At 43.0% G+C, this 22,467-nt stretch overlaps 1 long non-coding RNA gene across 1 annotated transcript in view; it reads left to right on the top strand.

Moving 5' to 3' along the window:
* Positions 1-14,835: 14,835 nt before the first annotated feature.
* Positions 14,836-22,467, top strand: part of LOC139238111 (uncharacterized) — a 348,171-nt gene continuing 340,539 nt past the window's right edge. Inside the window, exon 1 of the long non-coding RNA XR_011588573.1 lies at positions 14,836-14,872. This is a non-coding gene — a long non-coding RNA (uncharacterized lncRNA). The remainder of the gene's footprint in view (positions 14,873-22,467) is intronic.

The following is a 22,467-nucleotide window of genomic DNA, read 5'->3' on the forward strand; positions in this document are numbered from 1 at the left end:
TATATACCAGCATCACTGATCAGGGGCAGGACCCAGGGGATTGCCCCAATCTATCCCAGCATCACTGAACAGGAGTAGGACCCAGGGCATTGCTCCAAAATAGTCCAGCTTCACTGATCATGGGCACGTTCCAGGAGATTGCCACAATAGATACCAGCATCACTGATCAGGTGCAGGACCCAGGAGATTGCCCTAATATATATCAGATTCAATGATCAGGAGCAGGACCCAGGGCATTGCTTCAAGAAATACCAGCATCAATGATGAGGAGCAGGACCCAGGGGATTTCCCCCATATATACCAGCATCACTGATCAGGAGCAGGACCTAGGGGATTGCCCCAATATATACCAGCATCACTGATCAGGGGCAGGACCCAGGGGATTGCCCCAATATATACCAGCATCACTGATCAGGTACAGGACCCAGGGGATTGCCCCAACCTATCCCAGCATCACTGATCAGGGGCAGGACCCAGGGGATTGCCCCAATCTATCCCAGCATCACTGAACAGGAGTAGGACCCAGGGCATTGCTCCAATATAGTCCAGCTTCACTGATCAGGGGCAGGTTCCAGGGGATTGCCCAAATAGATACGAGCATCACTGATCAGGTGCAGGACCCAGCAGAGTGCCCTAATATATATCAGATTCAATGATCAGGAGCAGGACCCAGGGCATTGCTTCAAGAAATACCAGCATCAATGATGAGGAGCAGGACCCAGGGGATTTCCCCCATATATACCAGCATCACTGATCAGGGGCAGGACCAAGGGGATTGCCCCAATATATCCCAGCATCACTGATCAAGTGTAGGACCCAGGGCATTGCTCCAATATATTCAAGCATCACTGATCAGTTGCAGGACCCAGGGGATTTCCCCAATATATATCAGATTCAATGATCAGGAGCATGACCCAGGGCCTTGCTCCAATATATACCAGCATCAATGATCAGGCACAGGACAGAGAAGATTAGCCAAAACATATCCCCTTGTCACTGATCAGGAGCAGGAACCAATATATCCCAGCATCACTGATCAGGAGCAGGATGCAGGGGATTGCCCCAATATATACCAGCATCACTGATGAGGAGCAGGACAAAGAGGATTTTCCCAATATATACCAGCATCATTGATCAGGGGCAGGACGCAGGGGATTGCCCCAATATATACACGCATCACTGATCTGGAGCAGGACCCAGGGGATTGCCCCAATATATACCAGCATCACTGATAATGAGCAGGACCCAGGGGATTGCCCCAATATATACCAGCATCACTGATGAGGAGCAGGACCCAGGGCTTTGCTCCAATATACTCCAGCATCACTGATCAGGTGCAGGACCCAGGGGATTGCCCTAATATATATCAGATTCAATGATCAGGAGCATGACCCAGGGCATTGCTCCATATATACCAGCATCACTGATCAGGAGCAGGACCTAGGGGATTGCCCCAATCTATCCCAGCATCACTGAACAGGAGTAGGACCCAGGGCATTGCTCCAATATAGTCCAGCTACACTGATCAGGGGCAGGTTCCAGGGGATTGTACAATAGATACCTGCATTACTGATCAGGTGCAGGACCCAGGAGATTGCCCTAATATATATCAGATTCAATGATCAGGAGCAGGACCCACTGGATTGCCCCAATAGATACCAGCATCACTGATCAGGGGCAGGACCCAGGGGATTGACCCAAAAGATACCAGCATCACTGATCAGTGGCAGGATACAGGGGATTCCGCCAATATATAGCAGCATCACTGATCAGGAACAGGTCCAGGGGATTGCCCCAATATATCCCATCATCACTGATCAGGAGCAGAACCCAGGAGATTGCCCCAATATATGCCAGCATTACTAATGACGAGCAGGACCCAGGGCATTGCTCCAATATATACCAGCATTACTGATCAGGAGCAGGACCCAGGAGATTGCCCCAATATATACAAGCATCACTGATCAGGTGCAGGACAAAGGAGATTTCACCAATAGATACCAGCATCACTGATCAGGAGCAGATCCCAGAGGATTGCCCCAATAGATACCAGTATCACTGATGAGCAGCAGGACCCAAGAGATTGCTCCAATATATACCAACATCACTGGTCAGAGGCAGGTTGCAGGGGATTGCCGAATAGATACCAGCATCACTGATGAGGAGCAGGACCCAGGGGATTTCCTCCATATATACCAGCATCATTGATCAGGAGCAGGACCCAGGGGATTGCCCCAATATAAACTAGCATCAATGATCAGGGGTAGGACCCAGGGGATTGCCCCAATAGATACCAGCATCACTGATCAGAGGCAGGGCCCAGGTGATTGCCCCAATCGATACCAGCATCACTGATCAGGAGCAGAACCCAGGAGATTGCCCCAATATATACCAACATCACTGATCAGGAGGTGGACTCAGGGCATTGCCTCAATATATCCCAGCCTCACTCATTAGGATCAGGAACCAAGAGATTGCACAATATATACCAGCATTACTGATAGGAGCAGGAGGCAGTGGATTGCCCTAATATATACCAGTATTTCTGATCAGGAGCAGGACCCAGAGGATTGCCCCAATATATCCCAGCATCACTGATAATGAGCAGTACCCAGGGCATTGTTCCAATATTTACCAGCATCACTGATCAGGAGCAGGACCCAGGGCATTGCCCCAATATATCACAGCATCACTGATCAGGAGCAGGACCCAGGGGATCGCCTCACTATATTGCAACATCACTGATCAGGAGCAGGATCCAGGGGATTGCTCCAATATCTCCCAGCATCACTGATCAGGAACAGGGCACTAGAGATTGCCCCAATATATACCAGCATCACTGATCAGGGGCAGGACCCAGGGCATTGCCCCAATATATCCCAGAATAACTGAGCAGGAGCAGGGCCCAGGGGATAGCTCCAATATATACCAGCATCACTGATCATGAACAGGTCCCAGGGGATTGCCCCAATATATACCAGCATCACTGATCATGAGCAGGACCCAGTGGATTGCCCCAATATATACCAGCATCACTGATCAGAAGCAGGTGTCGTGGACAATGGTGAACAGAAGAGATGAGAGACAACATCAATTTAATGGAAAGAACCTACAAACGTGGAAATAATAGTTTCGTAGGAGTGGATTGTCAGAGATAAAAGGAACAGCAAACTTAGACAATAAAAGATAACAAGAGCTGCAAAGAGGCAATTGGAAATCAAACTTGCAATGGATATCAAGGATAAAACATAACTTTTTTATTATAATGTAAGGAAAAAAGGATTCAGTGGTAATGTGAGCCCTTTAAAACAGACATGGGTAATATTGCAAATGAAAACAAGGAAATACAAGAGTTTTTGAGTAATTACATTATGTCTGCGCTCACAGTAGAGGAAGACGATACTTTACGATAAATTCCAGCAAAATTAGTAATGAATCAAGGACTGGAACTCACTAATGTTAACGTAAGCAAGAAACTCGTAATAGAAAAATTAAAATTAAAATCACGAAAAAAGGAAAAACACCAAGACCTGATGGTTTCCACCAATTGTTGTTGAGCAATTAGGTAAACGTTAGTGTTTAGTTAGAGCCAACATGGAATCATAAAAGGTAGTTAATGTCTAACGAACGTTTGTGATTTTTTTGAGGTAATATCCAAATTAGCAGGAAAGAGAATGTCTATGGATGTAGTTTATATGGACTTTCAGGAGGCAATCAATAAGGTTCCACATAAGAGAATGTTAGTTAAAGTGAACGCTAAAATTAAAGGCCCATAACTGAATTGGTTAATAGAATTATGTTCAGGAGAACATAGGGAATAATAATCATTGGTGTGCACATGAATTAGAAGGAAGTGATCAGTAATATGCAACAAATCAAATGTTGGTCTCTTCGTGGACGAGACTAGGGAATTAGTGAAGGGGAACATGGCAGAAATTTTGAACAAATATTTTGTATCAGTCTTTATGGTAGAGCAAACTAAAAATATCCAAACAGTAGATAGCCAAGGGGCAATCGTGGGGAGACCTAACGCAATCAATATCACTAACGAGGTGGTACCCAGCACTATAAAGGGACTAAAGGCTGCTAAATTCCCTGGACCTGATGGCTTGCATCCTGCGGTCTTAAGAGGCCGAGAAGCAGAGATAGTTGATGCATTCGTTGTAATTTACCAAAATCTCCTGTATGCTGGGGAGGTCCCAGCAGATTGGAAAACTGCAAGTCTAACGGCCCTATTTAAAAAAGAAGGTAGACAAAAGGAAGGAAACTATAGCCAGTTAGCCTATCATCTGTGGTTGGGAAATTGTTGCACTCCATTATTAAAGAAGCAATAGCAGGGCGGTTGGAAAAGCAAATTTCAGTCAGGCCGAGTCAGCATGGATTTGTGAAGGTGGAATAGGAGAATAGAGCAGATGAATACATGGCTGGAGAGACGGTGCAGGCAGGAGGGCTTTAGATTCGTGAGGCATTGGGACCGCTTCTGGGGGAGGTGGAATCAGTACATGACGGACAATTTTTACATCAACAGAGCAGGGATCAAAAACCTCGCGGCGGGGGGGGGGGCGGGCGCGGTGGGACGAGGGTTGCAAGTGCTTTTGGGGAGAGTTTAAAGTAGCTTGGCAGGGGGATGGGAACCTGAAAATACATTCACAAGGGAGTGGATCTTGAATAATAAAGCAAAAATCAAGAAAGTGATTTTGAAGGAGAGAGGCTGCAAACAGGAAAATGGGGTAAAGAAAAAAAATTAAAAGCACCATGTCTATTTGTACGTATCATTCGTAACAAAATAGATGAGTTGACGGCACAACTAAATACAAATGAGTGTGACCTGAAGGACAGACAGAAAGGAAGCGGAGTCGGGATTGCTCTATTGATTAATACTGGACGAACTGCAACAGTGAGAAACAACATTGGCTCAAATGATCAGGATGTTTAACAGTTTTGGTGGAGATAAAGAATAATAACTGGAAAAAGGTCACTGGTGGGCGTAGTCTATTAGTCGCTAAGACTAGGATCTCTGTTGTTCGGGCCATAAATCAGGAAATAGTGGGGGCTTCTAAAAAGGGAACAGCAATAATCATGGCTGATTTTAACCTCCATATTCAAAGGACAAATCAAATTGGTCAGGTTAGCCTTGAGGAAGTGTTCATAGAGTGCATAAGGGTGAGGTTCCTTAAGCAGTATGTAACGGCACCAACCAGGGGGCAGGCAATCATGGATCTGCTCCTGTCTAAAGAGAAAGGATTAATAAACAATCTCCGAGTAAAGCATCCCATCGGAATGAGTGATCATGGCATGGTTGGATTTCAAATTCAAATGGAGGTTGAGATAGTTGGATATCAAACCAGCGCACTAAGCTTAAATAAACGTTGCAGTGAAGGTACGAGGGCAGAGTTGGTTAAGTGGACTGGGAAAATTGGACGAGGAATGAACGGTGGCGTACATTACGGAGATATTTCACTACTCTCCTGAAAAATATATTCCAGTGAGGAGAAAAGACTATCATGAATGTAACCTTCATGTAACAACACTGCAATACTGTGTATACTTGAGAAATGCACACGTTGACCACAGGGGGTGAACTTGTGGGAGACATTCCTCACCATGACATCCAGGTATGCAAAGGGAGGTCCCACGCAGGGTCATCACTTCTTGGTCCTGTGAATAAAGGTGCAGGTCACAGAGTGACCTTGTCCATAGAATGTGCCTCGTGTGGATTTGTGGTATTGTTGTAGGACTTTACAAAGGGTGTGAAAGAAAAAATAGACATCCGTGGCTAACTGAAGCTAAAAACCACGATATCCAACGGCAAACAAATTGGCCAAAACTAGTGGGAGGATAGAAGATTGGGAAGCTTTTAAAAGCCAGCAAAGAATGACTAAAAAATGATTAAGAAAAGGAAGAAAGAGAAAAGTAAGACGATGAAATTAAAGTAGCAGGAAATATAAAAACTTATAGCAAGATATAGGAATTTAGAAAGGGAAAGAGTGGCTAAATAAATGTTGGTCCGTTAGAAGTTCAGAACGGGTAATTAGTAATAGGAAACATGGAGTTGGCAGAAAATCTGAACATATATCTTACATCAGCCTGTACAGTATAGGACACTTACAATATTCCGACAGTCGATAGTCGAGGGGCTATGGAGGGGTGAGGAACTTAACACAATCACAATTACTAAGGAGCTGGAACTGAGTAAGATGAAGGGACTAAAGACGGATAATTCCCTCCATCTGATGGCTTGCATCCTCGGGTCTTAAGTGAAGTAGCATGGATAGTGGATGCATTGGTTGTAATTTACCAAAATTCCCGGATTGTGTGAACGACCATGCAGATTTCAAAGCTGCAAATGTGACGACTCTATTTAAAAAGAGAGACAGACAAAAAGCAGGGCACTATAAACCACTTAGCCTCATAGCTATGTTAGGGAAAATGTTGGAGTCCATTATTAATGCCGCAGTCGGAGGACATTTGGAAAAGCAAAATTCGGTCAGCAGAGCCATTATGGATTTATTAAGCAAAGTCATGTTTGACAAATTTGCTGGAATATGTAACAAACAGGGTGGATCAATGGGAAACAGTGGATGTTGTGTATTTGGACTTCCCGAAGGCAATTGACAAGGTGCCACATACAAGGTTACTGCACATGATAAAGGTTCACTGGGGTTGGGGGGAAAGATATGCGCATGGAGAGAGGATTTTCTTACTAACAGAATGCAAAGTGATGGGATGAAGTGTTCATTCTCGGTTTGCCCAACAGTAGCTAGTGCGGTGCCGCAAGGATCAGTGCTGGAACATCAAATATTTGCAATCTATATTAATGACTTGAAAGAACGGACCAAGTGTAACGTAGCCAAGGTTATTGATGATAAAAAGATGGGGGGAAAAGCAATGTGTGAGGAGGGAACAAAACAACTGCAAAAGCACATAGACAGGCTAAGTGAATGGGCAAAACGTTGGCAGATGGAGCATAATGCAATAAAGTGTGAGATCATGCACTTTGGCAAAAAAAATCAAGGAGCAAGTTATTATTTAAAGCAGAAATATTGCAAAGTGCTGCAGTTCAGCGGGACCTGGGGTTACTTGTGCATGATTCACAAAAGGTTAGTATGCAGGTGCAGCAAGTGATCAGGGAAGCTAATGGAATCTTGGGCTTTATTGCAAAGGGGATGGAGTATAATGCAGGGACGTCTTGCTAAAGATATACAGGGTATTGGTGAGAAACCATCTGGAATACTGCAACAGTTTTGTTTTCCATATTTACGAAAGGATATACTTGCTTTGTTGGAGGTTCAGAGAAGGTTCACAAGGTTGATTCCTGAGATGAGAGGGTTGATTATGAAGGAAGGTTGAGGAGGTTGGGCCTCGACTCATCGGAATTCTGAAGAATGAACGTGATCTTAGCAAAATGTTTAAGACTATGAAGCGGCTTCACAAGGTGGATGCACAGACGATGTTTCCACTGACAGCGGCGACTAGAACGAGGGGGCACAACCTTTTTGTGAAAGCTGGGTAATTGAATAAATTTAAGAGAATGATCGACAGTTTCATATCCGATAGGGAAATAAGATCTTCTGGTGAGCGGGCAGGTAAGTGGAGCTCAGTTCATGATCGGTTCAGCCAGAATCGTAATAAATGCCGGAGCAGGCGCGAGGGGCCATATGGCCGACTCATGCTCCTATTTCTTACGCTCTTATGTTGTTATATAGGATCACTTGTATTCGTTAATGTCTTCAAGAACGGAATAGAGAGCCATAGATCAAAGGTTGCGACGAAACAAAGATTATGAGGTAGTAAGTAGCATAAAATTACAAAGAGACATTGATAGATTAAGTGAGTCGGCAAACTAAGTAATTTGGGGGTATTTAGGGACAAGGAACCGAGGCAGATGAATGGAGTTTGGGTACAGATCAGCCATGAGCTCATTAGTAGAGGAACAGTGTGGAGTGGTTGAACATTCCTATTCCTATATTTATATCAATAGCCCCACAATATCTCAGCCACAGTGATCAGCATCAGGACAGAAGGGATTTGAGGATATAACGAGCATGGTGGATAGAGGTGTACCGATGGATGTGGTGTATTTAGATTTCCAAAAGGCATTCGATAAGGTGCCACACAAAAGGTTACTGCTGAAGATAAAGGTACGCAAAGTCAGAGGAAATGTATTAGCATAGTTAAAGAATTGGCTAACTAACAGAAAGCAGAGAGTCGGGATAAATGGGTCCTTTTCGGGTTGGAAATCGGTGGTTAGTGGTGTGCCATAGGGAATGGTGCTGGGATCACAACTGTTTACAATATACATAGATGAACTGGAAGAGGGGACAGAGTGTAGTGTATCAAAATTTGAAGATGATACAAAGATTCGTGGAAAAGCGGGTTGTGTAGAGTGCACCAAGATGCTGCAAAGAGATTTAGATAGGTTAACCGAATGGGCTAAGATTTGGCAGATGGAATAAAATGTCGGAAAATGTGAGGTCATCCACTTTGGAAATAAAAACAGTAAAAGGGAATATTATTTGAATGGGGAGAAATTACCACATTCTGCGGTGCAGAGGGACCTGGGTGTCCTTGCGCAGGAATCCCAGAAAATTAGTTTGCAGGTGCAGCAGGTAATCAGGAAGGCGAATGAAATGTTGGCCTTCATTGCGAGAGGGATGGAATACAAAAGCAGCGAGGACCAGCAGCAACTGGAGTACTGCGTGCAGTTTTGGTCAACTTACTTAAGGAAGGATATACTAGCTTTGGAGGGGGTACAGAGACGATTCACTAGGCTGATACTGGAGATGAGGGGGTTACCTTTTGATGATAGATTAAGTAGACTGGGTCTTTACTCGTTGGAGTTCAGAAGGATGAATGGTGATCTAATAGAAACATTTAAAATAATGAAAGGGATAGACAAGCTCGAGGCAGAGAGGTTGTTTCCACTGGTCGCGGAGACTAGAACTAGGGTGCACATCCTCAAAATACGAGAGCAGATTTAAAACCGAGGTGAGAAGGAATTGCTTCTGCCAGAGGGTTGAGAATCTGTGAAATTCTCTGCCCAAGGAAACAGTTGAGGATAGCTCATTGAATGTATTCAAATCACAGAAGATAGATTTTTAACCACAAATGGAATTAAAGATTATGGGGAGAGGGCGGGTAAGTGGAGCTTAGTCCACGGCCAGATCAGCCATGATCTTATTGAATGGCGGAGCAGGCTCGAGGGGCTAGATGGCCTACTCCTGTTACAAACTCTTATGTTCATATGTTCTTATGTTGAGTGGGCCAGCCTGATTGTTCTAGTCCTCAAACGTAATGGCACGGTCAGGATTTGCGGCGATTGTAAAGTAACTATTTCTCGTTTCTCGTTTCAGGACTAATGCCCGCTACCTAAGGCAGACAACCTATTTTGCGATGCTGGCAGGAGGCAAGACGTTTACCAACTCAGCTTCAAAATGGGACTTTTCTTGTTTTTAGTTCACACCTCAACTGAAAATAATTACCTAAAAATGTTCTTTGTGGATGCCTAATCAAAATGTAATTTCTAAATGTCCAGTTACCCGCTCCTTAATAAAGGAATCCAGCATTTTCCCAACGACTGATATCAGGCTTACTGACCTGTATTTCCCTATTTTCTCTTTCCCTCCTTTCTTGAATTTTTCAGTGGCTACCTTCCACTCCGCTGGGATCATTTTGGAAACTAGGTAAATTTGGAAATTCACTCCCAATGCATCAATTCTATCTGCAGCCACTTCTTTTAGATCCCTAGGATGTAGACCATCAGGTCTATGGGATATTTCACTTTTTAGTCTCTTTCGTTTCTCAAGTACTTTTTCTACTCTTCTTTATTGTGTTATGTTCCTCATTAAATTAATCCCTTGTCCCCACTAGTCTTTGTATGTTAATGTATCTCCGACTGGGAAGCAGATACAACAGATTTGTTCACATCTCTTCATTTCCTCATTCACCATCAGAATATCTCCTGACTGAGACGCTGATTGGCCAATTCTTACTTTTGCTAACATTTATCTTCCTTCTCACATACGTTCAAATGCTCTTACACACGATTTTGATAAGTCTTGCTAGTTTACTCTCATATTTTATGTTGTCCCATGTTATCAATTATTGATCATCCTTTGTTGGTTTCTGAAACTCTCCGAATCCTCATGCTTACTACTATTCTTGACAACATTATAAGCCACCCCTTTTATTCTAATACTCTCCCTACCTTCTTCACTTATCTACGGATAGATCACATATTCCATTGACTTTTTATTTATCAATGGAATTTATGTTCGTTGACAATTTTCAAATATATCTTCAAAATATTGCAAATATTTATCTGCAGTCATATATTGTAACCACATTTGCCAACCTACAATAGCCAGCTCGCCCCCCAAACTATAAAAAAGCAAAATTACGCGGGTACTGGAATCTGAATTAAAAAATAAACTATATCTTTGGCTTTATTTATTTTTAAGGATCTAATTTCAGAATTAATTATTTCACTCTCAGAATCAGCATGACATTCCATCATACTCTGATCATTCCTCTGCAGCGGATCCTTTACTATGAGGTGAATAATTAACCCCGGCTCTTCAAACAAAACAACATGCAAAACAGCCTGTTCCCTGGTCGGTTCCATGAAGATTTGACCAGGATACTGTCTCGAACGCATTCCATGATCTCAACCCCCAGACTACCCTTGCCAATTTTATATGCCTAGTCTATCTGTATATTTCAAGTTCCCCAAGATTAATGTATTACCATTGTTACAAGCTCCAATTTTATATAGATTAATAGTCCGTCCAACGGTATAGGTCCAACACCTATCCCAGAAGTGTTTTCTGCCCCTTGTTATTTATTATCTTTTGCCTTACTGATTTTACCTCCTGGTCTTCTGAGCCATGTCCCTTTATCACTACTGACCATATGTCATCCTTTATTATCAGGGCTACCAGAGTCCTTTTATACTCTGCTTGTCTTTTGGAAATATCAAGATCCCTAGAATAATTGGGTACCAACCTTAGCCATCTTGCAAACATTTATCTGTAATGACTATTAAATCAAAGCAATTTCTCTCTATTGGTGTCACGGATTCCACAATTTTGTTACAAACGTGGTTCACTATTATTTCCTATTTACTTTATTTGCTGATAGACTGCAAACACTAATTGCTCTGGCGGATATAAACATGGTACTTAATGCTCGGTTCGGAACAGGAGCACACCTCGTGAGATGAAATCTGTATTTCGCTCCGTGCTCAAAACTGTGAGGCAGTTTACGTGCTAAAGACCATTTAATGAATGATGTCGTGGCTCGAACAGGGAACAGACGGGTGTGATATGGGATTATGTTCTGATTGCCGCCTGCTTCTAGATTAATAGGAATAAAGGTTGAATGAGAGAGTGAAGCACAGCCAGAGATGGGTTGCTCGAAGAATGTGTCGATAGACTTGATTAAAAGTGGCCCAAACATGAAGCAATAGAAGGATGTTATCAGTAGACTAGCATAACCTGAGCTCCGAGATCTGTTCGGGGCCCATTCTCCTTAAGTGAGGAAGCAGCCGGAGGGACAATTCTACATTTCCCTCCAAGAGCATGTGTTCTGTGAGGCAGAAATAGTTCATTGTGAGAGCGTTGGACCTAAAGGTCCCTGCTTGTATCCCTAGAAGCGAGAAGTTTCGTATTGTGCCTCCTTCTAAAAAGGGAGAAGCAAAATGGGTATTTCTGCTCCTCACCCCGCTTCTCTCTGACTGTTGGGAGTAAAATCACATCTGACACTAACCACGTGTTTACAATCAATGAATCTTTTCTGGAACATGTAATCATGTAACCTTCACCAACAGGAAAGGTCTGGTTGACAAACTTTTCGTTTAAATTAAGCGAGCGGAGGAGGAGTTGCGAGTTGCTGTTCAACGAAGAGGTTTGTAGAGGTGAAGGGGCAAAAGGGCAGAGGGACGGGGGGGTGAAAGGGGCAGTCAGTCGGCCATGGTCTCTGGAGCGGAACGAGTGAAGTCCAGAGGAGCAGAACAGATTGGAGACAAGGTGCAATTTAGGAGCAGCCAATGTGGAGACAAGTGAGTGAACGATTTGTCCGTCTGGTTATTTGGTGTTTGGTGTTTATAATGGCGGGTTCATTCCTGTTTTGTGTCAGAAGGAATTGTGCTCAGATTCCCAGCTCTGAATTTCACAGCATAGAGCTCAAGGAGTGTTTGATATCAATGAGATTCAACGCCTTTTTCAGGAATTGGTGCCATGCTTCGGGACTCTCTCCAGCCTCTCGCTGTTAAAGATTGAACATTGTAGAATTTCACCTTTGCTCGGGGTAAGTACGGCTCACTGTGGCTTCAGACACGTCGCCATTGACAACAAACCAATGCCGAGAAGACAAAGGTCAGACTTATGGGCACAGCTTTGGTGTCATTACCTATGAAAATAAATATTTGCTTTAGAGATTAAGTATAATAGAACTATAGTCTCAGGACATAAGATGAATGTGAAGTGATCTCATCAATAAGTATACAACATATATATAAGGCGTGAACCATCTAACTCAGTGGCGTTTGTACTCCCAGTGGAGCTACGGCTGACAGCTGGCGATTCAGACAACATTATGTCAGAGATGCAACGCGAACCTCAGAATGGCTATTTCATCTGCTTCGGGAGATGGAGAGGTTCATTGATTGTTGATTTCCTCCTTGGCCTTTTTATTGCCTCTTTCCGAGTACTGCACCCTGCTTCTCTGTTATCTGTAATGTCTCATGGGCAGTGTTCCCCTTGACACTTTAGAACAGCTACTTTGATACCATTATTGCTGAAATAAACAAGCTTTCCTGTAACTTTCAATTCGCTCCCCCCATGGGTTACACAGACTGACGCTACCAGACAGCAGCTGGTGTTAAATCAATTGCCCACAGTTCTTGATTCCTCCCTATCTGTAGCTTTCCACATGGCCTGAATCACACATTGGGCTTTGGCCAAGCAATCCTGAACAGTTGATTAATACATCATTTTTTGAATTAATATCTTTGAACAAAATCAGCTCCTTTGGCAGGGCAGTAATGCAAACTGACAGACAATCATTCGTATTTTAAATGTAAACGAGAAATGCCTTCCAGAGGAAGGGGATTACAGAATATCAGCAATCACAAGCATTGAGTCCAAAGTGAGCAGATCCGCTGCGAGCAAGTTTTGAACCTAGTCAAGAAAGAAAAGCAGCACCCAGTACTTTACATTGTCAAATCATCGAACCTGCACTGTGTGCTAATTATCTGAAATATTAAGACAGTGAAAAGTGTAGAGGAACAGTGGGACCCTGGAGAGCGGGTCCACCGATGCCTGAAGGAAGCGGGCCAGGTAGAAAATGTTGTTAAAAATGCAAATGGAAAACTTGCCTTTATAGTCGAGGGATGGAATAAAAAAATAAGGACGTCACGCATCAATTCTATAAATGAATGGTTAGGCAGCAGCTGGACCACTGCGTGCAGTTCTGGTCACCACATTACAGAAAAGCTCTGATTGCACTAGAAAGGGTGATGAGGTCATTTACAAGAATGTTATCTGGACAGGAGACTTTTATCTATGAGGAAATATTGGAGATGCTGGGTCTGTTTCTTTGGAACAGAGGAGGCAGAGGGGAGAACTTATCGAGGTGTATAAAATCATGTGTAGCCTGTATAGTAGTTAGGAATTGACTGTTTCCCTTGGCAGAGGAGACAGTAACCAGTGGATAGAAATGTACATTAATTGGGGGGAGGATTAGAGCAGATATGAGGGGTAATGTCTTCATCCAGATAGTGCCGGAGGTCTGTAACCCACTGCCTGAAAGGGGGGTAGTGGCATGTCACCTCACCACATTCAGGAACGACTTGGATAGACACGTAAATCTATTTTCTATATTTCTATGTAAAGTGCCGTAACCTACAGGGCTACGGAGCAAGAGCTAGAAAGTGAGATTATGCTAGATAGCTCTTGGTCGGCCTGCGGGTACACGATGGAACGAAATGGCCTCCTTCCGTGCAAAAATGTATATGTTTCTATGTTATTAAGAAAGGACTATTATACTGCTTTTCTGCATAATAATGAAAAGCGAAAGAATTGCAGCGACAGATAACATAATCAGAATCCCTCACATATGTAACAGCTATACAATGTTTTCAAAACAGCTTTAACCCACGTTTCATTTTATTCACGTGTATTGCGATGCGATTTCCAGGACTGCGATTTGTGGCAACTGTTTAAGCCACAGGTACGAAAATGAGTATCTAATTCCCTGACCTGCATTAACTGATACTGAGCTGGCACTGTTCCAGCAGGTTGGGCACTCCCTGCAGTAAACTGAGTCGTGGATTTAAATTTTTAAATTTTTTCAGTCCAACTGAGGTTGCGTTCATTTCCCTTACCCTGAAACATTATTGGTAAAAACGAGTTGTTTGAAAAGCAGAAAATCTCGCCCCATTGCTTGGAATTTAATCTGCATTACTGAGCCTGACTGCCACAGTGAAACAGGTGAGTTTACCTGGCTCCATGTGATCTACATGCCTTAAGCATGTCCACTCAGGGAGCTTGATGATTGAAGAACCATGGACTGTACTGGTGAATGGCTCTGAATGTCCGTGCCCAATATCTCAGGTTAAATATATTATGCTGTGTTGTAACCATCGATGGGAATATATTCTCACGCTGCTGGGCACACCTGACTGTCACTAATAAGATAACAATGCCTGGCAGTCTAAGCACAGCTTTCTTTTGTGTGTGAAATAGGTGACCAGTCAAGCGATCAGCAGGCTCGGCAAAAACGACTGAAATCAAAGCTTCTCAGAGAAAATGCGACAAGATTCAATCATAAGTAGGCCTGAAGAATCGTTCTACCTTACGCCAAACGCGGCATGGTTAGTGAGTGTTTCTTGGCAGTTCCTAATTCTACAAATATATATGCCACAGTGTAATCGCTTCTTTACTGCCCTTTTGAATATTCAACCCCTTTCTTCTGAGTTGTTTATTACACAGGCTGGGTGAGTTGGTGTGTGCTGTTTAGTGATGTCAGTGCCGAGAGTGTCGTCCTTTTATATTTCATTAATAATTCCTGTGGCCGCCTTATTCAGATTAGAATAATCTTGGAATCTCCGACATTCTAAGGCAACCAGGTTAATGCTTTCATCCAAACTTTTAACAAACGCTCAATCAGGCTGAGCTCTGGGAACATGTATGAATTGTCGGTAACATCAACGTTTCCGGTTCAGCTAATTGGGTCTGGAACTCTTTCTGGGTGCTGGGTAGGTTTACAGTGCGATGGGTTCAGTAATGGTTACTTGCTCAGTTTCTGTGTCATGGCTCATTTTACATGCGTTGATTTATTGATGGTCACTTGGTCTGTATCCACCATTGTATTAGGCCGGGCTGGCTCAGTCATTAGAGCAGTAAACTCGTATTTACAATCTCGTAGCTTTTAAGTCCCTCATTGGATGGGTGGAGCTCTGTGGTTTCAGGTTGAATTCACAGGGGTTCCCTCAGAGTTCCAGGGCAAAGATGACAAGTAGTGTTTGATATAAATGACAACAGTATCAGGAAATATATATGATTAGTGACACTCTCCAGCATCTCGCTGCCAAAGAGTGAGGTTTATTTAATGTCACGGAGAACTTGGGGTCAGTGGACCAACCCACATTCATGACCCTTCGCTGCCGGGAAACCAGCAGGGAAGTTGTACTGTGCACTATTTTGATCTCCTTACCTAAGGAACGAAAACGCTGTTTTAGTGGGGATGCAACCAAATTTTCCGAGATATATTTCTGGGCCAAAGTGTTTCTCTTACGAGGAGAGATTGAGTAGAATGGTCCTACATAACTGGTGTGTTGCTTAATTTATGTTAATTTCAAAATATACTTCATTCATGTAAAAATTTGCACAATACATTTGTAGACAGATCAGTACATTTGGATTCGGTCAGCAATTCCATACAATACATTTGGATGCTAACTGCAGTTCCGTTCAATAGATTTGCTTGCTTTACATTTCGAGGTATATTTCAGTACAATCCAGGATACACTGCAATACAGTCATCATATTACTTTACTAGTGGCACTACACGGTACACGGAATGGGTGAGGGTACAGTTACATCTCTTTGCATCATACATTACAAAACAGAACTTGCATTATTCATGGCACTGAGTAGGTTTTTTAATATCCTGGTGCTCAATGTGTACAAAAAGTTGACAAGTTCAGCCCGAGGGGAGTTTTATACTTATTCCAGCCCCTGGGTTTATCATGACGGAAAGGCTTTAAACTGTAGTACTTCCCGACCACGCTTTTGCAGCGACTGCACCAATTTTTAGTGCGTCCCTCAGCACTTACTCCTGGACCTTGGATTGCGACAGTGTGCAACATGCAGACGTGGACAACTCTTTGTTCTGCAAGACCAGCAAATTTCGGCAAGGCCAAAGTGCGTCTTTCACTGAGTTGATGGCCCTCTAGCAGCAAATTATGTCTGTCTCGGTGTGTGTCCCTGGTAACAGGTCGTAGAGCACAGAGTCCTGTGTTACGGAGCTGCTTGGGATGAACCACGACACCAACCACTGCATCTCCATCCAGACCTGTCTTTCAAAGGGGCAATCCCAAAGGAGATGGATGACTGTCTCATCCGCACCACAGCCAACTCGGGGGCAAAGTGCCGCATTAGGTGCTTTGCTTAATGAGAGACAATCTCATTGAAACGTGTAAAATTTATAGCTGGAATGAACCTTCTAACTCAGCGGAGTGCGCTCCCAGCTGAGCCACGGCAGAGTGATGGTGGTTCAGACAACCTTTATCTCAGTGGTGTAAATCGGATCTCAAAATGGCCAATTCTTCTGATTTGGGAGCCAGAGAAGTTCGTTACTTGTTGATGTCCTCCTTGGTGGTGTTATTATCTGTCTTCAAATGTTTCTCCCTGATTGTCTATCACCTGGACTGTCCCATGGAATGTGTTCTCTTTGTCACATCAGATTTTCCGCTTTGATACCATTCCTACTGACAAAAACAAGCTTTCCAGTGTCTTTTTATTTGTCGCCATGGTTACACAGACAGAGGCTACCTGACCACACTTGGTGTTAAAAACGCTTTCCCACAGTGTCATTTATCCACCTGATCTCTCGCTTTCCAGACGGATTGAAAGACACTTTTGGACATTGGCCAAGCTTCCCAGAATGTCGTCGTGTATAGTCAGTTTAATCGTTCCTTTTTTGAGTTATTACAATTAACTAACCTCAGCTCCTTTAGTAGTTCAGTAATACAACAATCCTAAGTTATCCTTAACAACGTAATTGACAAGTCCAACACCTTTCTAGAGAAAGTGGTTTAAAGAATATAAACCTTTACGGGAATGGAGGCCAACACTGGGCAGATCCGCTTCGAGCAAGGTCGGAACCTGTGGGTGGAAACAAAGGCAGCACCCAACAGTTTACATTCTCCAATCTCTGACCTGCTCTGTCTGTTAAATCGTTGCAATGTTTATTGTGCTGCGCTCCTGATGTTCAATTTGCTGCAGTTTCGTGATATCGAAAAGATTGACAGCAACTATTAAAATCTCTCCTCTCTGAAGTGCAATAGTAATGTAGCATTTTGAGAACAGTTACAAACACACATTACATTGTATTCATATTTGGTACAATATGATTTCCATTACTGCGATTGTTGTTCACTCTGTCAGCCACAGAAACACAGAGGAGAATCTATGTTGCTATTATCTGTGTACATGACACGAAGCTGGCGCTGTTGTACCAGAGAGGGCTTTCCCAGCAGCTCACTTACTCCTATTGGTAAATCAATCTCCATCCTTCATCTCCATGGAGACTGATGTCGGGAGAACTTTCACTTTCGTGAGCCATTACTTTTAAAAGTAAATTTTTTTGAAAGAGGAATTTGTCCTCCACTACGGAGAATATAAGATCCATTGCTGTGTCTGTTCCCGCAGTTAAACAGCTGGGTTTTCCTGTCTTTGTGTGATCCACATGTTTTACGGTTCCCACAGGGGGACTTTGAAGATTTAAGTGACATGGACTGTACTGTTGAATTGCTCTCAGTGTCCATCCTCAATATTTCCGTTTAAATATTTTGTTCTGTTGTAACCATGAGTGGGAATAACGCTGCTGTGTGTAACCGACTGTGACTAATAGGGGAATGTAACCTGAGAGTTTCAGTGCAGGTTTCCTTTGTGTGTAAATCAGGCATCCTGTCAAGCGCTCAGCAGCCTCTCCAAGAAGCACGGAAATCACCAGTTCTCACAGCCAATTCGAGATGATTCGGAGGTTTTTTATGTTAAAGATGATTTCTGAATTTCTGCCTCAACCAGTGAGGTGAGTAAGTTTTCCTGCACAGTTTGTACTGTGTAAATATCTATCTGTTTCTCTCCGGGCGATCTGAGGTGTCAGCCCCTTCGTTCCGAGATGATTCTGAAACAGGCGGCTATTTAGTGAGGCCAGTGGCGAGAATATAGTGATTTACCTTTTATCACTTATTCCATGTGATCGCGTTGTTCAGGCTGGAATAATTTTGGAATCTATAACATCAGTAATTACTGTTTTAGTTCAACTTTTAACGGTTTCTTACACAGGTCAAGGTCTGCCATTATTTTCGGACGATGGGTTATTTAATGTTTCTGCCTCAGTTCATTGATACAGGAGCAGTTTCTGCGTGTTGGCTAAGTTTGCATGTGTTTGGGCAGGTGGTCATTTTTCAATGTTCGTGTGCTGGGTCAGTTTACTTGTGCCGTGTTAGATGATGGTCACTCGCTCAGTTTCTGTGTAATGAGTAAGCTTACATATGTTGGTTTCGATGATGCTGAATTGGTCAGTTTCCAGGTGATGTGTCTGTTTACTTATGCAGGGTTATTTGCTGCTCACTTGTTAACTTTCCGCTGTTGTTTATGTCTGGCTCGCTCAATGGATCGAGCTTGAATCTCTTCATTTCAGCGTCAATGGTTCAAGCCTCCATTGGTCGGTTTGAGCTTTCCAATTTTTGTCAGATTTCACAGGTGGTCGGTCCCCAGCTCTCAACTTTGCGGTGCAGTTCAAGGTATGTTTGCTGTAAATTAGTTTCAGCAACAAGATCTGAAAATATATCTCTGATCCTGGACCGCTGCTGGAGATTAAATTATATTTATTTTCGCCTGCTGCTGGGAGTCACACTGGCTCAATGCGTCTTGGGTCCCATCTCTCCGTTTAAGACCCATCGCATCGGTGCCGAGAAAATGATGGGGAATGTGCATTGTGTACTGTTTTAGTCTGCTTACTGAAGAAAATGAAAAATCGTCTTCAGAGGTGACGGTTTACTGGATTACTTCCTCGGACAATTGTTCGATCTGATGAGTAGAGTGTGAGTAGAATTGGCCTATATTCTCTGGTTATTGGAAGAATTAAGAAGAAAACCTATTGAGAATTAAAACATTTGTAGAGGGCTTGAACCGTCTAATTCTGATACGAGCCGCTACCTGCTGAGCCGGGGCAGACCGATGACGATTCAGACAACCTTTAAGTTAGTGTTGCAATTCATAACTCAGAATTGTCAATTCATGTGCTTCAAGTGACGTCATTAATTGTTGACCTCCTCCTTGGTATTAAGTTTAATGCCTCTTCAAGGCCTTCCCCTGTTTGTATTTCTCCTGGTCTGTCCCATGGAATGTGGTCTCTTTCTCCTTTCAGAATGGCTGCTCTGATAACATTCTTGCTGACAGAAACACGTGAATTGCATCAAGGCAAGTGACTGTCAATTCTATCTGCCCCATGGCTGCACATGCTGAAGCTAACAGAAAGTGTCTGCTCTTGACAGCGGTGCCCCACATGCTCGTGAGGCCTCAACATCTGTAGCTTTCCAGACAGCCTGAGTCAAACTTTTGGAATTGACCAAGCTTCCCAGTCAGCCTTCTTGAACAGTTAGTTTCACAGTTCATTTCTTGAATTCATATTTGTAACCGACCACAGCATCTATAGCAGGTCAGTAATACAACAATTCTTTCGTACCCTTAAAAGCGACATTGAAATGACTAAACCCTACTAGAGTAAGTGGATTAAAGAATATAAACTATTACACACATTGAGGCAATCAATGAGCAGTTGTGCTGCGAGCAAGGTTTGAACCTGTTTGGGGAAACAAAGCCAGCGCCCACGAATTTGAATTCTCAAATTGCTCACAGAGCACTGTGTGTTAAATCGCTGCAGTGGCTATTGTGCTGCGTTCGTGATGTATAATTTGATGCAAATTCGTGAAATCCAAAAGAATCGGAGAGATCATTAAAATATGCGAACCCCTCCGAAATAATAGTTAACGTATTGAGAGCATTTGCAAACCCATATTTTTCATGACTGCGATTTTTGGTACCTCTTTATGCCAGAGGTACACAAACGAGAGTCTGTCTCCCCAGTCTCTTTGTGCCTACACGAACCGACACTGCTCTCGCAGATAGGGGTTTTCCTGCAGCTCACTTGGTCATATTTATAAAACATTGTCGATTTTTCAGCTTAATACAGGCTGATGCGGGGATAAGTTTTCAGTGCCTGAGACATTACTCATAAATGTCATTTTATTGAGAAGCAGGAATCCCTCCCCCACTCCTGGGTAAATAAAATCATTGCTGACCCTGTTTCCGCTGTTAAATAGATGAGTTTACCTGTCTCTCTATGATCTACATGCCTTAGGGTTTGTCCATTCCGGGACTTTGATGTTTGAATTGACATTGGCTGGACTGTTGAATTACTCTGAGTGTCCATCTTCAATATTTCCGTTTAAATATATTTTGTTCGGTTGGAAACATGAGTGGGAACAATGCTGCTGTGTGCAACCGACTGGCATTAATAGGCGAATGTAACCTGAGAGTCTCAGTGCAGATTTCCTTTGTGTGTAAATCAGGCAGCCAGTCAAGCGCTCAGCAGCCTCTCCAAGAAGAACATAAATCACCAGTTCTCACAGAAAATGCGCGAAGCTTCGGTCGTTATTACTGTTAAAGATAATTTATGGAATATTTCCTCAACCTGTGCGGTCAGTAAGTTTTTCTGGACAGTTTCGTACAGTGTAAATATATATCTGCTTCTCTCCGGGCGATCTGAGATGTCAGACCATTCGTTCCGAGCTGTTTCTTAAACAGGCGGCTGTTCAGTGAAGTCACTGCCCAGAATATCCTGCTTTTAACGTTTACTATTTATTCCAAATGATCGCATTATTCAGACTGCCATAGTGTTGGAATCTGCAGCATCGGCATTTTAATTTTTTTTTTTCAACATGTAAAGATCTCTTACACAGTCCGAAGTCTGCCATTATTTCCGAGCTCAGGTTCATTTCATTGTTTCTGGTTAATGTTAATATTTAAGAAGAAGTTCAGTTCATTGGAACCACAGCGGCCTCCAGATTCTGGGTCAGTTTTCATGTTCTGGGTTCGGTGTTGGTCACTTGTATTGTTTCTGCTACTTGGTTAGTTTTCAAGTGTTGGGTGAGGTGATTGTCACTTGTTCAGTTTATGGATATTTGGTCAGTTTTGTTCCTCTTGGTTTGGCACAGATCACTTGGTCAGTTTCTCGAAGTTGGGTCAGTTAACGTCTGCTTGATTATGTGCAGGTCAAATGCTCAAATTTCTGGATGTGTGTCTGTTTACACGCATTCGCTTAGATGCTCACCTGTCAGCTTCTCGGTGCTGGGTAGCTTTTTGTGACCTGTGTTAGGTGATGGTAACTTGCTTAGTTCAATGATGCTGGTTCAAATCAATGTGTTGGGTTCGGTTGTGATCAACTTATCAGTTTCCTCATACTGGCCCTGCTTACATGTATGTGCTTAGCTGATGGTCACTTAGACACATTCTGAGTGTTGGGATAGTTTTCGAATCCCGGCGTGGTGATGTAAAGTTGGGAGTACCTGAGAATGAGTCAGTTTAAGTCTGCTTGATTCGGTGATTTACAACTGACAGTCCACGGGTAGTCATTGAGTTTGCATGTACTGCGATGTCTGTGGTTATCATGGTCAGTTTCTGGGCGATGTGTCAGTTGATGCATCTGTAGTTGGAGATGGTTAATTGATCAGTTTATGTGTTTTGGGACAGGTGATGTGTGTTTGTTTAGGTGATGATCTCTGGGACAGTTTCTGGGTGCGTGTTAAGTTGATGTATGCTGTGTTTGATGTTGATCCTTTCGTCAGTTTCTGGCACTGAGTACTGAGTTAGTTTATATGTGCTGAGTTAGGAGATGGCCATTTGGTTAGTTACTGGGTGTTGACCAGTTTACCAGTAATGGACGATGTGCTGGTGACACGGTCATTTTAAACAGTGTGGGTAAGATTATGTGTGCATGGTGACATGATATTCATGTCTTCATTTCTGCATTCCAGGACAGTTTCAGTGTGATAGGTTATCTGACCACCACTAGGTCAATTTCCAGCTGTTGGATCATATTACTTGTGATGCTTTAATTGATGATTATTTTCAGGATATTTTGTCAATTTTCTTTCATTGGATGAGTAGATAGTAA

Source organism: Pristiophorus japonicus, chromosome 25 (assembly GCF_044704955.1).
Source record: "Pristiophorus japonicus isolate sPriJap1 chromosome 25, sPriJap1.hap1, whole genome shotgun sequence".
Classification (NCBI taxonomy): domain Eukaryota; kingdom Metazoa; phylum Chordata; class Chondrichthyes; family Pristiophoridae; genus Pristiophorus; species Pristiophorus japonicus.